Raw genomic sequence first — 11,692 nt, 5'->3', positions numbered from 1 at the left:
TGGAGCCCAGCAGAGGTGACACCGGGCTAGGCCAGGCCGGGTCTTAAGTCTAGCCATGTCCACTCTCCAGCTCAGAGCAGTTACTCTGTACCCAGCACTTCCACCCCGAGACTGCTGGCAGTGGAACCCCACGCAGCGCTGCCCCACGCAGGCCTGCAGAGAGGCCGCAGGGGGAGTGGACACCTGACCAGTGTCAGAGGCTCGGCCCTCCCTGTCCAGAAGCTGTGGGGCACCTGGACTCGGCCACTCCCCGACTGCTGCTGCCTGAGACCCTGGACAGGAATGGCCCAGTGGAGCCCAGCCTGCCCCAGGCTGGCCACTAAGCCGAGCTGGAGCTGACCTGTTCCAGCAGGAGACGGCTGGAGTGAGTAGACTGCCAAAGGCGAAAGCTGGCTCTCCCTCAGGGGCTCACTGCTGATGGGTGTCCTTGGGCGGGCATAGTCCACAGGAGGCTTGGCCAGTGGGCACCTACTCTGTGCAGAGACGTGAACAGCCATCCCAGAGCAGGAGCAGGCCCCAGCCAGGGCGCCCGGTCCACACAGCCGTACCGGGTGCCTCTGCGTAGTGCGTGGACCGCGAGCCTGGACACGGCACCTTGCCCAGAGCTCCCCGCTGAGACAAGGCGGAGGAGCCCCTCTGACCCTCCCTGCAGCACCAGGACCCTGGTCAGCTCACCAGCCTGCAAAGGGGCCCTTGCTCATGCTGGGAGCTCGGCGAGCAGGGGCCTGGAAGGCATGGGGGAGTTCTAGGTCCAGGTGCCGGGGAGCCGAGCAGGGTGCCAGCCAGGCTCCGTAGTGCACGGGTCAGGACTTGGCCCACCTCCAGGTCCAGGCCTGTAGTCGCTGCCTGTCCCAGCTGTCGGCCCACAGAGGCTCTTTTGAAGTTCTATGCCAGGAGCACTCACGGGCGCTCTCGCCCGGAACTGAGCGCCGGCCCGGCCTGTGGAACACACCAGCTGCAAGGACAGCGGGGCACCGTGCTGCACACCCAGCCACCCAGCGTACCTGGTGCTCTCACTCAGCCCTGCCCTGCCCTGACCTGCAAGGGTCTGCCTCCGGTAGTCCTTCCAGGCCCTCCCTCGAGAGTACCCATCTGCCCTCCCGGGAGGATCCGGCAGCCCCTCCCAGGGCTATGGAGCAGCTGGGGTCTTGCCCTCGGCCCTGGGGGTGGTCCCGACAGGGCTTCACTGTCTCAAGTGGGCTCCCCAGGCTATGCCCTCATCTTGGTGAGTGGTCCCTGTGCTCAGTGCCCCTCGCCTAGCCTCCGCCCAGCCCCCACCGAGGAAGAGAGCACAGAGAGTGGGGGAGGGGCCTCCCGGAGGCGCCATCCCAGTGCCACCCACCTCATGCCTGCCTTGAGGTCTGCAGGGGAAGGGCAGCCCGTGGCACAGAACGAAGGCCAACTCCATCTCCTCGGCATGGCTGTGCCCTCCTGTCCCCATCTGCTCCCAGGCGGTGGGCACCACGGAAGTGCATACACGAGGCCCACACACGTGTGAGCCCAGGAGGAGCCCCTCTGCGCCCCACTTCCAAAGGCAAAAGAGCTTCCCTCCCTCCCTGTCCCCGCTGAAACAGGCACAGGCGGGAAGAGGCCAGCTGACCCTGGGAGCCTGGGGACACTGAGTAGAGCTGGGAAGGGGCCTCCTTGGTGACACCTGAGGGGATTGCAGTTCACGTGGTTCCGGACTAATTTGGACCCTGTGTCCTCGCCAGAGCTCTGAGAAGACCAAGATGCACCGGGAGTAGGGTGTGGTCCCCAGCTTGAGGATGCCCTGTCCTGAGCAGAGCCCAGCCACAGAGGGGACAGCAGCCCCGGAAGGCCACACTGAGAAGCCTCAGGGCACGGGAAGCGGATGTGGGGGCCAGGACAGAGCCCATGGAAAGAGGGCAAAGGGCAGCAGGACCTGGCCTCCCGCGTCCGTGCCTGACTCTGCCAGGACGCGGGCTTCTCCAGCCCAGGGCTGCACAGCCTCCCACGTAGGAGGCAGCTTTGTGGGTGCCTGGGGCTATGCAGCTGCAGCTTCGTGGGACATGTGGCCCGGACCGATGCTCGTTGACCTTCCTGAGCACAGCCACCTGGACAAACCCGCCAGTGCCGAAGAGTGCCAGGAACAAGTGGCGGGAAAGCTCCCCAGAGACCTCGTTCTGCCGCTCCCTCCGCCTGCTCCCCACGCGGGCAGTGGGAGGCCCCGCCCGGAGGGTCCTCTCTGTCTGTCGGGGCGTGTGAGTGAGGGGCCACAGCCTAGGAGGACGGGGCCCAGCGCCTGTAAGGCAGCCGGGAGCCATGAGGGCAGTGAGGGGCCTGCTCGCCCACACGCCTGCCGGCTGCCTCGGTGGCCACCAGAGGGGCTCGGCCTCCTATCCCTACCCCGAAAAGGGGCCGACGGTCCTCAGTGCAGACCCCCCACCAGCCCGATGCGCAACGCTCACCGCAGGCGCCGAGTCGGGGTTCCCTTGCACGCTCCACGTGCCCTCGGCCCACTCGGCGACCCTTCCCAGCTCTACTCAGTGTCCCCAGGCTCCCAGGGTCAGCCGGTCTCTTCCCGCCTGTGCCTGAGTCTCAGCTATGCTCCTTGGAATGGCGATGTCTACGGACGTTCTTGGCTGTCACCATGGGGGGCGGGTGCCGTGTCATCTAGTGGGAGAGGCTGGGTGCCCGTGGCATCCCGTGGTGAGTAGACAGCCACCCCAGCAGGGACTAGCCGGGCCCAGTGGCGTTTATTGGTGGGCAGGATCCCAGGACAGATCACAGCCTCCTAGTCCTGCCATCGCCTAGTCCTCTTCGATTGGCAGAGGTGACACTGAGGGTGGCTTATTTTTAAAATGTTAAAGAGATTTCTGCTATAGGACACGTGCACTTGCTGGAGAGACAGAGACAGAAGGTAAGAAACCACCCCCCAGCAGGGATGACTACGCTGCAACCCCTTCTCCTCCCAGGGTCTTGAGCGCGCACGCACACGGCATGAGTTTCAAGCCTCTGGGTCAGGAATCGAACCACAGTTGGCCATGTGGGAGTCTAGCGATGAAACCACTACACCGTCGGCTGGCCCCCAAGCCCCCGTCACAGAAAGCCGAGTAAGCGTGTCCCCAGCGCCTCCATTTGCAGACAGGACGCCACCCACAGCTGTGTCCCAGGGGCTCAGGGCCTGGCCTAGAGTTTGGGGTCCAAGCCCCATTGCTCAGTCCCCTGGCAGATGCACTCCCCCTCTGGAGCACGCCCCCCCATCATGCACCCCCTGGCCTGTCTCGGGGGCAGGTCTGTGTTGTCTGCACTCTGGACAAGGGCTCTCCTGCGGGTGTCTTCCAGGTGCTTCTCCACAGAGCCCCAGCGAGGCCTGGGCCCTGACCTCAGGCCCGGCACAGCCAGGCGGACAGGCTTGGCGACAGTCGCGGGCAGGGTTAGACTCACACTTCCTGCTCGAATCACAGCTGCCTCTTTATCAGACACCAGCCTGCGCGTGGGAGGTGGGGCTCTGGGCAGAGGGCTGGGCGAGGTACCCCACCGGGTGCTGGGCTCCTGGATGGCATGGAACGTGCCCCAGGTCTCCTGTTTGTCCACGGTACACGCCCCATGGCTGTGCCAGTTGGGGAGTACAGTGGTAATACGGCCAGCTGCCCCCTGAGCTGCTCCGGCCTGGTACAGGCCTCGCCCTGGAGGCTTCACCCCTGCGAGGGTGGGGGGTTTGGGATGGCAAGGAGCTGCCAGTCCCACCCTTCAGTCCTCACTGGAGCCCGTGTGACCATCTGCATGCTGGTCCCACAGAGGGGGCAAGCTGGAGACGCATTCCTGAGCCACGGTGCGGAGCAGAGATGGCCAGCCTGGGGCTCCCAGCCCAGCAGGCACGCAGAGGCTTCCCCTGCGCTGGTTCCAAGTGATCGGTGGTGACTGCCACAGCCCCCATGTGGCATCTGGGCTTAGTTCTCAGCCAGGGGACACTCAGCAGTGTCGGGAGACACTCTTGGTTGTCACAACGAAGGGGAGGCTGCTACGGGCACCTGACTGACCCTCTGACAATGCACAGCGCATAACAAACTTCTCCTGGCAAGGAACTGCACACCCCAAACGTCAGGAGATGAAACGGAAACCCCAGCCCAGAGAGAGTACTGAAATCAATTGGTTATGTCTGCCACTGGCACAGAGCCAGACAGGGGGGATGGCCATTCTCCTGGTCTGCAAGCCCTGCACTGCCACCCCAGCAGGCAGCCTGAATGAATGATCCAGCTTGTCTCGGCCGTTCTCCCCGGGCCCTTTACGCCTGCGGTCTCCCTGCTCGACCAGCCGAGGAGAGGGCGTGGATGGGGCAGCCATGCTGCACACCTCCGTTCTGTAAGGTGGTAGCCTTGCTTGCATGGCAGTTTTTCGTGGATGGTTGAAGTCGCAAGTGCCTGTGGGCCACACCCGAATGAAAGTTGAGTAGAGAGGGCAGGTGGAGACAGCGGTTAAATGTGCGCATGGCGCCTGGGCCCGGGCTGGCTGCCGCGACAACCAGGCCCTGAGTAACAGAACCCAGGCCACTGGACCCGTGGCTTTATTGTTGCTGCTCTGCTTTGAGAAAGTCGGAACTTTGTATTTCTTCCTTCCTGTCTCTTCTTTCTTTTTTCTTTTCCTTTCTTTTTATTTCTTCCATGAGCAAGAGGGGCAGAGAGACAGCCCCCACCTGAGCCTCGGTCAGCCTGGTCATGGGCACACACACGCCCGGGGTACTCGGGGGCCTCTGGACGTGAGCTAGGTTTCATTTCAAATGTGCGGTTTCCTGACACCCACGTTAACACACGTTCCTCGGCACCACAGAGCGGGGAGAAGCGTCCGTGGCCTGCGTCGATGGCCCTTGAGCAGCCTCTGGCCAGGGAGTTGGGCAGGGCCCAGCTCCCTCAGTCTCCCTGAAACCCCAGCACCAAGGGCACCTGCTCGGAGGATAGCACTCCCCCGGACACGCAGCTGCAGGGGTGCTGCCTGTGCAGGCGACAGGGAGGAGTGCTCGGGGGTGGGGAGACACGTCACTCCACCCCCTCTCGCGGCTCCTGAGCCCCAGACTAGCGCCTCCCTATCCTGACTCCTGGCCTCCTAGGAAGCACTCACACCACAGCCTCGGGGCTCTGCCAAGGTCGACCAAGCCAGAGCGTTTGCAGGTGTGGCCAGTCATCCGTGCTCTGTGAAGTGCTTAATCATACTCTTTGTCTTGAGAGGAGGTTGGGTTACCAAGCACACGTGTCCATCGGACCTGTCCCACCGAGTGTGCTCCCCCCAGGGAAGAGAGCGCCAAGGGAGGGAAAGGACAGAGGAAGGGGCAGGGAGCGAGGCCCGCCCTGCTGAGCACAGCCAGGAGCCCACGCCCACTCCCTGGACTTGCCATCCCGTGACCCCACCCGCTGCCCTCCCTCCGGCCCCACTGTGTGCTGACCCCGCGTTTGTCTAAACCTGGCTCACTGCCTGCATAGAAGGCGGCAACCCATAGTAGGTGGTCTCTGAAAGGCAAATCCAAGCCCAGGATAGAACACCTGGCCAAGTCCCAAGGAGGGGGGTGGGCTGTTAGCCCAGGGCGGACCCAGGCCTTGGAGAAGGAGAGAAGGAAGTGCACGGTGCCCAGAGGCGACAGGCCCAGAGGGCCTGCACCTCCCTCTACTGAGTGCCATTTGAGACTGAGTCACCTCAGAGGCTCCCGCCCACACACTGAGGACACCTCCACCCAGTGCCTTGGGCTCACCTGGCTGGGCCAGTGTGGGAGTAACTCTGGGCCCAGAGGCGGCAGGGGTAAGCCAGGATGTAGGACGGGCCAGAACACCAGGGCGGGTCAGGAAACTCGAGTGACCCCGGGGCCATCCCGGTGCGTGCCCAGGGCACTGAGGACGCACTCCCACAGCTGCCCAGGGCAGGGCTGCAAAGTGGTGATGCGTGGCCACATGAGGGGCACTGCTGCCAGCGACGGGTACGGCATCAGGAACCCGGGGACGAGGCCACTGGGGCCCTCCACACAAAGCGTGCCGCAGAGCCGGGGCGACAGGTGCGGTGGCAGTGGCTGCTTGGGGCGGGGGGAGGGACAGGCTGCTGAACGGGGCTGGGACTTCCTTCCAGGGGGTGAGAGCGCTCGGGGTCGCGAGGCCGTGGCCCGAGCTGTGATGGGATGTGAGTTACACCTCCGTTAACCATGGCCCTTACAAATAAATAAGAGGGACCAGCAGGTGGCGCGGTGGCTAAGGCACTGGATCCTCCACGGCCGACCGCAGACCGCAGTGTGAGTCCCAGACCCGAGCTGGAAAATCCCCAGGGGCATGCCCAAAATGTTGAGAGAATGGAGGGGAAGGGGCTGCGTGTGGCCATCCCCCAGGGGGTGCTTTCTCACACTCCCTCTTTCTGGCGAGCATACACACCCTTCAGCAAAACACTTCCAAAATAGAAGATTTACAGATGAGAAAGACTGGGAGGGAAGGGACTGAGATGGCTGAAGCCCATGATGCTGAATGTCGTGAAGCTGGAACTCCGAGGAGCAGGTGCCAGAACTCCTGCTTCTGACAGGAGAGCCTTCAGGGCTCCGGCTGCCCTGCAGGAAGATTGGATAGGCCACTGCGGTGCAGGCCAGGGAGGCCCAGCAGGGCGGGGGCTCCTTCAGCCCCCGCCCCCCGACACCATGCCCCTGGGGATGTGAAGTTGGCTTCGGCGTTGAGCAGTGGCCGTGGTATACCCTCCCTGGGGCGAAGAACAGCTTGCCAGACGGGGGCTGGGGCCAGGCCTGCTGCGCCCTCTCCCTGGACCTGTCCCACCGGAACTGTGGAGGGATTAAGGTTCTCAGAGAAGTTGGTGGAACGGTGGGGATTAGCAGGGGACTCCTACAGAGGGTGATGGCCCGGGACAAGCAGGCTTTCTCCCTGGGGGTGAGGCTGGGCCATGAGGCCTTCTCCAGCAAGCCATCACAGAGGTCAACAAGGGAGGGGGGCTGCCGGAACCTTCCACCACCCTCTGACTCAGAGAGGAGCTGCTCTCAGAGACTGGCGGGGACGCGTTTGCAGAAGGGTCTTGGCTTCCGGGGCTGTGCATGACTTAATCTCCAGGCTCCACTTCCACTTGTAGGGTTTGGCTACAAGGATAGCCAGGTCTTGTTGGGACTGGGCCCCAAGTGGGGCACGGCAGCACGAGACAGGAAGGAGGGTACGCATGCAGGCAGGAAGCACCCGGGGCTGAGTGGGCCTGCTTAACCCCCCTCCTTCGAGTGGGCTGCAAGGGGATGGCTGGCCAGGCAAGAGAGCAGGTGGGCAGGGGCGTGTGCCGAGCCCTCCCGGTGTGGGCTTGTGCCCTGCTGTGCGCATCCTGCTATGGCCGATCTGTGCCATTGCCCCGGACTCCCTCTCGGCTCCCAGGTTCACCCCAGGCAGGCAAAAAGAGCCTCTCATGGCCCTTCTCCTCTGAGATGGGTGACACTGTCACCTCTGTGGCTGGCATAGTACGCCCACATAGTCGTCCCATTCTCATGTCGGCACAGCAGGGCCACGCTGGGAGCTCTGCCCCGGGAGCTTTGGGTTCACTCCCGTCCCCAGGGCTGCTCTGCCTCTGGCCAGGCCGTGACCATTCTTCTGAGGTGCCCCAGCACTTGCGACCCCATAGCGCCCCCCCCCCCATCCCTGCAGTCTTTCCGGAGGTCAAGGATTTGCACTCTTTACAGGTCCAGGAAGGGCTCCTGCCCAAGGCAGGGAAGGGGCAAAGCAAGCCGGGCAGGAAGGCGGCTCTCCGCGTGGTCCTGGAGACAGAGCTGGGGCCAAAGCCCCCACACGCCCTGACAGCCGCCCCCAGGTCCGCTGGCCTTCCTGGCCCCAGCTGCTGAAACCCCATGCCTGGCGGTTTAGGCTGGTGTGACAGCTGGCTCCTCGCATCAAGGTCTCCTTTCTCAGATGCCGACGTCTGGGATCACAAGGTGGGTCTCAGTCCGCAGCTCCCAGCACCCACTAACCCACTGGTCAACCCCTGGCTGCATGGACAAGTGCCTCCCTGTGCCGGTGGTTGGGTAATTGTAGGCTGTCGCTAGGAGCTTGCTCTGGCGCTGCCTCCCTCTCCCCCAAAGGAAGGGCTGATGGGCAGCTGTGCTCTGAGCAGCCCAGGGGACGTTGGTAAGGCAGGGCCAGGTGTGGCCCAGCCTCAGGGACCCAGGAGACATCTGTGTGCCTCATCGGAGCCCCGTGGGAAGTGAGGCCTGCAGAGTTTCTGGGACAGAGGGTGGGTGTCCTCCACTGTGCCCAGGAACAGGGTGGGCGAAGTTCGAGGCCATCCCGAGCATCATGAAGGGACGGCTGCCTGGCAGGGCCACCGAGGTCGGAGCTGGGGGCCTACTTGTTCCACGGTCAGCCGTGGAGTGTGATGGTTTGGGGTTGCCAGCCTCGTCCACAGAGGTCTCAGCAGGCCTAGGGAGGCCCCAGGGACACAGGTTGGGTGTCCAGGGCTCTGCCCGCCGCCCACCCGAGTGTGGGGCTGGGGAAAGCTGGTCTCTGGTGGCAGCCCCTGGCCAGCTCCCAGCTGCTCACTTGCAGTGGGGGGATCACTGAAGACCCTTCTCATTCCTGGGCCCAAAGGGGCCCAGCTCAGTCACCCCACCCAAGGGAAAGCAGCTGCCCATGGGCCTAGAAGACGCCCTCACCAGCCCGCAGCTGCTGGGTGCTCTCCGTTTCCACCCTGGGCGATGCCAGCTCCCCTTACCTGCTGACGGTGGAGAGCCAGGCTGGGCTGCCCTTTGCTGGGAGCTGTCCAGGATACTGTACTTGACCCCTCCCACAGCCCAGGGGGTGGGGCTCGCAGAGACCCCCCCCCCCACCTTGCCCAGGGTGCTGCAGAGGTCCCAACCTATGGGGGAGAAGGGGAGAAGCTGCCCGGCGATCCCTGACAGTGCTGCTAATGAGGGCGGGGTGCCGGTGCAAGGAGCTGCCCTGGGGAGGGCCCCACCCCATTCTGTGCAGAGGGACTGCATTCTTGCCCACTGACTGGTGGCTCCATAGCCTAGTGGCAAGGGATCTGGATCCCACGCTGACCTTGAGAAATACCCCACTGGGAGGCGCCTGTTCCCAGTCTGTCCCACGGGTCCTCTGGCAAAACTAAAAACTCAAAACAAGGCTGTCCTGGAAGCAGAACACACACACGGCCCGGCCCGGCCCTCCCTGAGCCCAGGCTGGGAAATGGGCCCCCTGTGCGGGTGCAGATGGCGCGGCAGGACGGCCCTGGGGTCCACCTCAGGCCTTGAGGCCCCCTCGGCCTGAACCTCCCCCCCCGCACCTCAGCCTCGACGTCCCCTCCTGAGGCCTAAGCCACAGTCAGCTGGGACCGGGTGGTGCGAGCCTACAGCACAACCCCTGAGGGACCCAGAGAAAAGAGCACAGCAGAACAGCAAGGCGCTTGTGAGACCTGACGGTTTCCTTTAAAAACACACAGAACGACACACAAACCGGAACCCCACCCAAACCAGCCCAATGTAACAGGTTAGCCGTTAACACAGGGGTAAAAAGACGTCACCGCTCACGCATCGTTTATTCGGTGGAGGAGGCCCGGCCTGCTTGGCCGACATCACAGTGGTCGGCCCGGCGTGGCCAGGAAGGCAGAGCGCGGCACACCACACAGCCAGGCTGCGGCCGACCACGGCAGTAGGTGGCAGGGCACAGCAGCAGCCTTGAATCGACGCTAGAACGGGGCACGTAAGCACGGGCACTGGCAGATGCCTGCCAGTGGGGTCAGGACTCGCTTCAGAACATCCAAACCCATGTGTAGAGACCTCAGCCGGCCTGGGGGCAGGTGCTGGGGTCCCTGACAGCCCGTGGCCGCTTGCACTTGCCTACCGCCACAGCAGCGTGGTGAGCTTCCTGTGTTCCTGGCACTAGTGTCTGGCCTGCACACAGGACTGGCTCAGCACGGCGGGGCGCAGCCTCCCATGGTCCCTCTCTCCAGGCTGAGCCCTCCAACCTGCCTCCCATGGGGAAGTCGCCCGCAGGGCCATGCTCCAGGTTGTCCGCCCCTTGTGGGCCCAGCCCCAGCCCCTCACACTCCAGCTGACGCTGCAACAAGAGCCACCACTCCAAGTCGGCCTCCCTGACCTGTCCACAGCCGCGGCAGCAGGGAGCCAGGTCTCCACGTAGAGGCTGCCCGGTCCAGACAGGGCCCTGGCTGCGCTCCCTGGGCTGATGGTTTGAATGCAGTGGCACCCCAAGTTCCCCCACCGAGGCAGGAAGAGGCCTATGCCCTGCTCAGGCCCTGCAGGGCCCACGTAGAAGGGAAGTGCTCGGTGCCCCGGGAACACTTGTCCTGTGCAGGGCTGCAGCCCCCACAAGGCCACAGGTTCCGATTTGTCAACCACCCTGCCTTGCAGACAGGCACCTCCCGCTGTCCTCATGTGCAGAAGAAAACACCGAGAACCATGGGACCAGCAGTTAGCGTAATGGCTTTGTCGCTGGACTCCCATGTGGTCGACCACGGTTCAAGTCCTGGACCCGGTGGCTTAAACTCATGCTGGGCACGTGTGTGTGCGTGCCCAAGATCCCAAGAGGAGAATGGAGGAGATTGTGGTGTGGACATCGCCCCAGGGGGTGATTTCTCGCTCTCTCTCTCTCTTTCTGGCGAGTGCCCGCGCCCTATAGCAAAAATCTCTCAAAAAAAGAAAAGACAGCACTGAGGCCCAGAGGACGGGGCCCTGCCCACTGCAGCAGCATCAGGCCCTCTGCCTGGGGACACTGCCATCTGCAGCAGCATCAGGCCCTCTGCCTGGGGACACTGCCATCCAACGCTGCACCGTGCCCGAGCAAGAGGGTGCAGCACTCAGTGCATGGGGAAACATCTGAGGAGCAGCACAGGGCAGGCCTTCTACCTGCGGGGAGCGAGCACAGGGCACAGGGCAGGTCTCCTTCCCCCTCCCAAGAACAGTGGCTCTCTAGCCCCCCAACTGCTCACCCAGTTTCTTTGTGCTGAGATGGTGCTGGAGTGGAGGGGCGTGGAAGGGTAGGAGCAGGCTCAACCAGCCGCTCAGAGCTGGGGCTGGAGCAGTGGAACAGTGCCCAGCCCTGCGGGCCCCAGGCCACGTTCCCTGTGGGGCCACCACCAGCAGTTCCCACATGGCACTGCAATGCCGGTAATGCCAGAGCACGGCTTGGTCTCCAGGGAGAGGGTCAGTCTGAGACCAAAGCCGACCACTGGGGTACAAGGCAGAGCCTGGGGCAGATGTCCTGCATCGTGGGGTCCCCAGAGACCTAGGCCAGGCCTTGCTGCCTACCCCTGGGAAACCCCACAGGGACGAGGGGGCCCCATGCCTGCCGGCACAGCCACGCCCCGAGGGGAGGGTGTGGTCGAGCAAGGTGCACGTGCTGGTGGCGGAGCGCCCGAGAGCGGAGGCGGACACTCGCAGTCGACTGGGACAGGCCGCGTGGCTGACCGGGGCCCTGCCGACAGCTGAGGGGCTGTGGCCAGCACAAGAAGTGAGGAGGCCGATTCCCTGGGGCCTGCAGCAGGGACTGACCGTACCCGGGACCTCTGGGTCTGGCCATGTGTCTGCTTTCTTGCCCATTTCTAGAAGGCTCCGAGGGCAGAGCTTTGTCTCCATGAACTAGACCTCAGCTCCCAAATTGGATGCAGACAGCTCAGGAGCCACAATGCCCCAGCCTAGTCACGTGGAGGATGCTGTGGGGAACACAGTCCAGGGACCCCTGGCATCCTGGAGCCAGGAGTCAGGCCTGCT

Source organism: Tupaia chinensis, unplaced genomic scaffold, assembly GCF_000334495.1.
Source record: "Tupaia chinensis unplaced genomic scaffold, TupChi_1.0 Scaffold000355_1, whole genome shotgun sequence".
Taxonomy (NCBI): Eukaryota; Metazoa; Chordata; class Mammalia; order Scandentia; family Tupaiidae; genus Tupaia; species Tupaia belangeri.
This window is presented reverse-complemented; position numbering follows the sequence as displayed.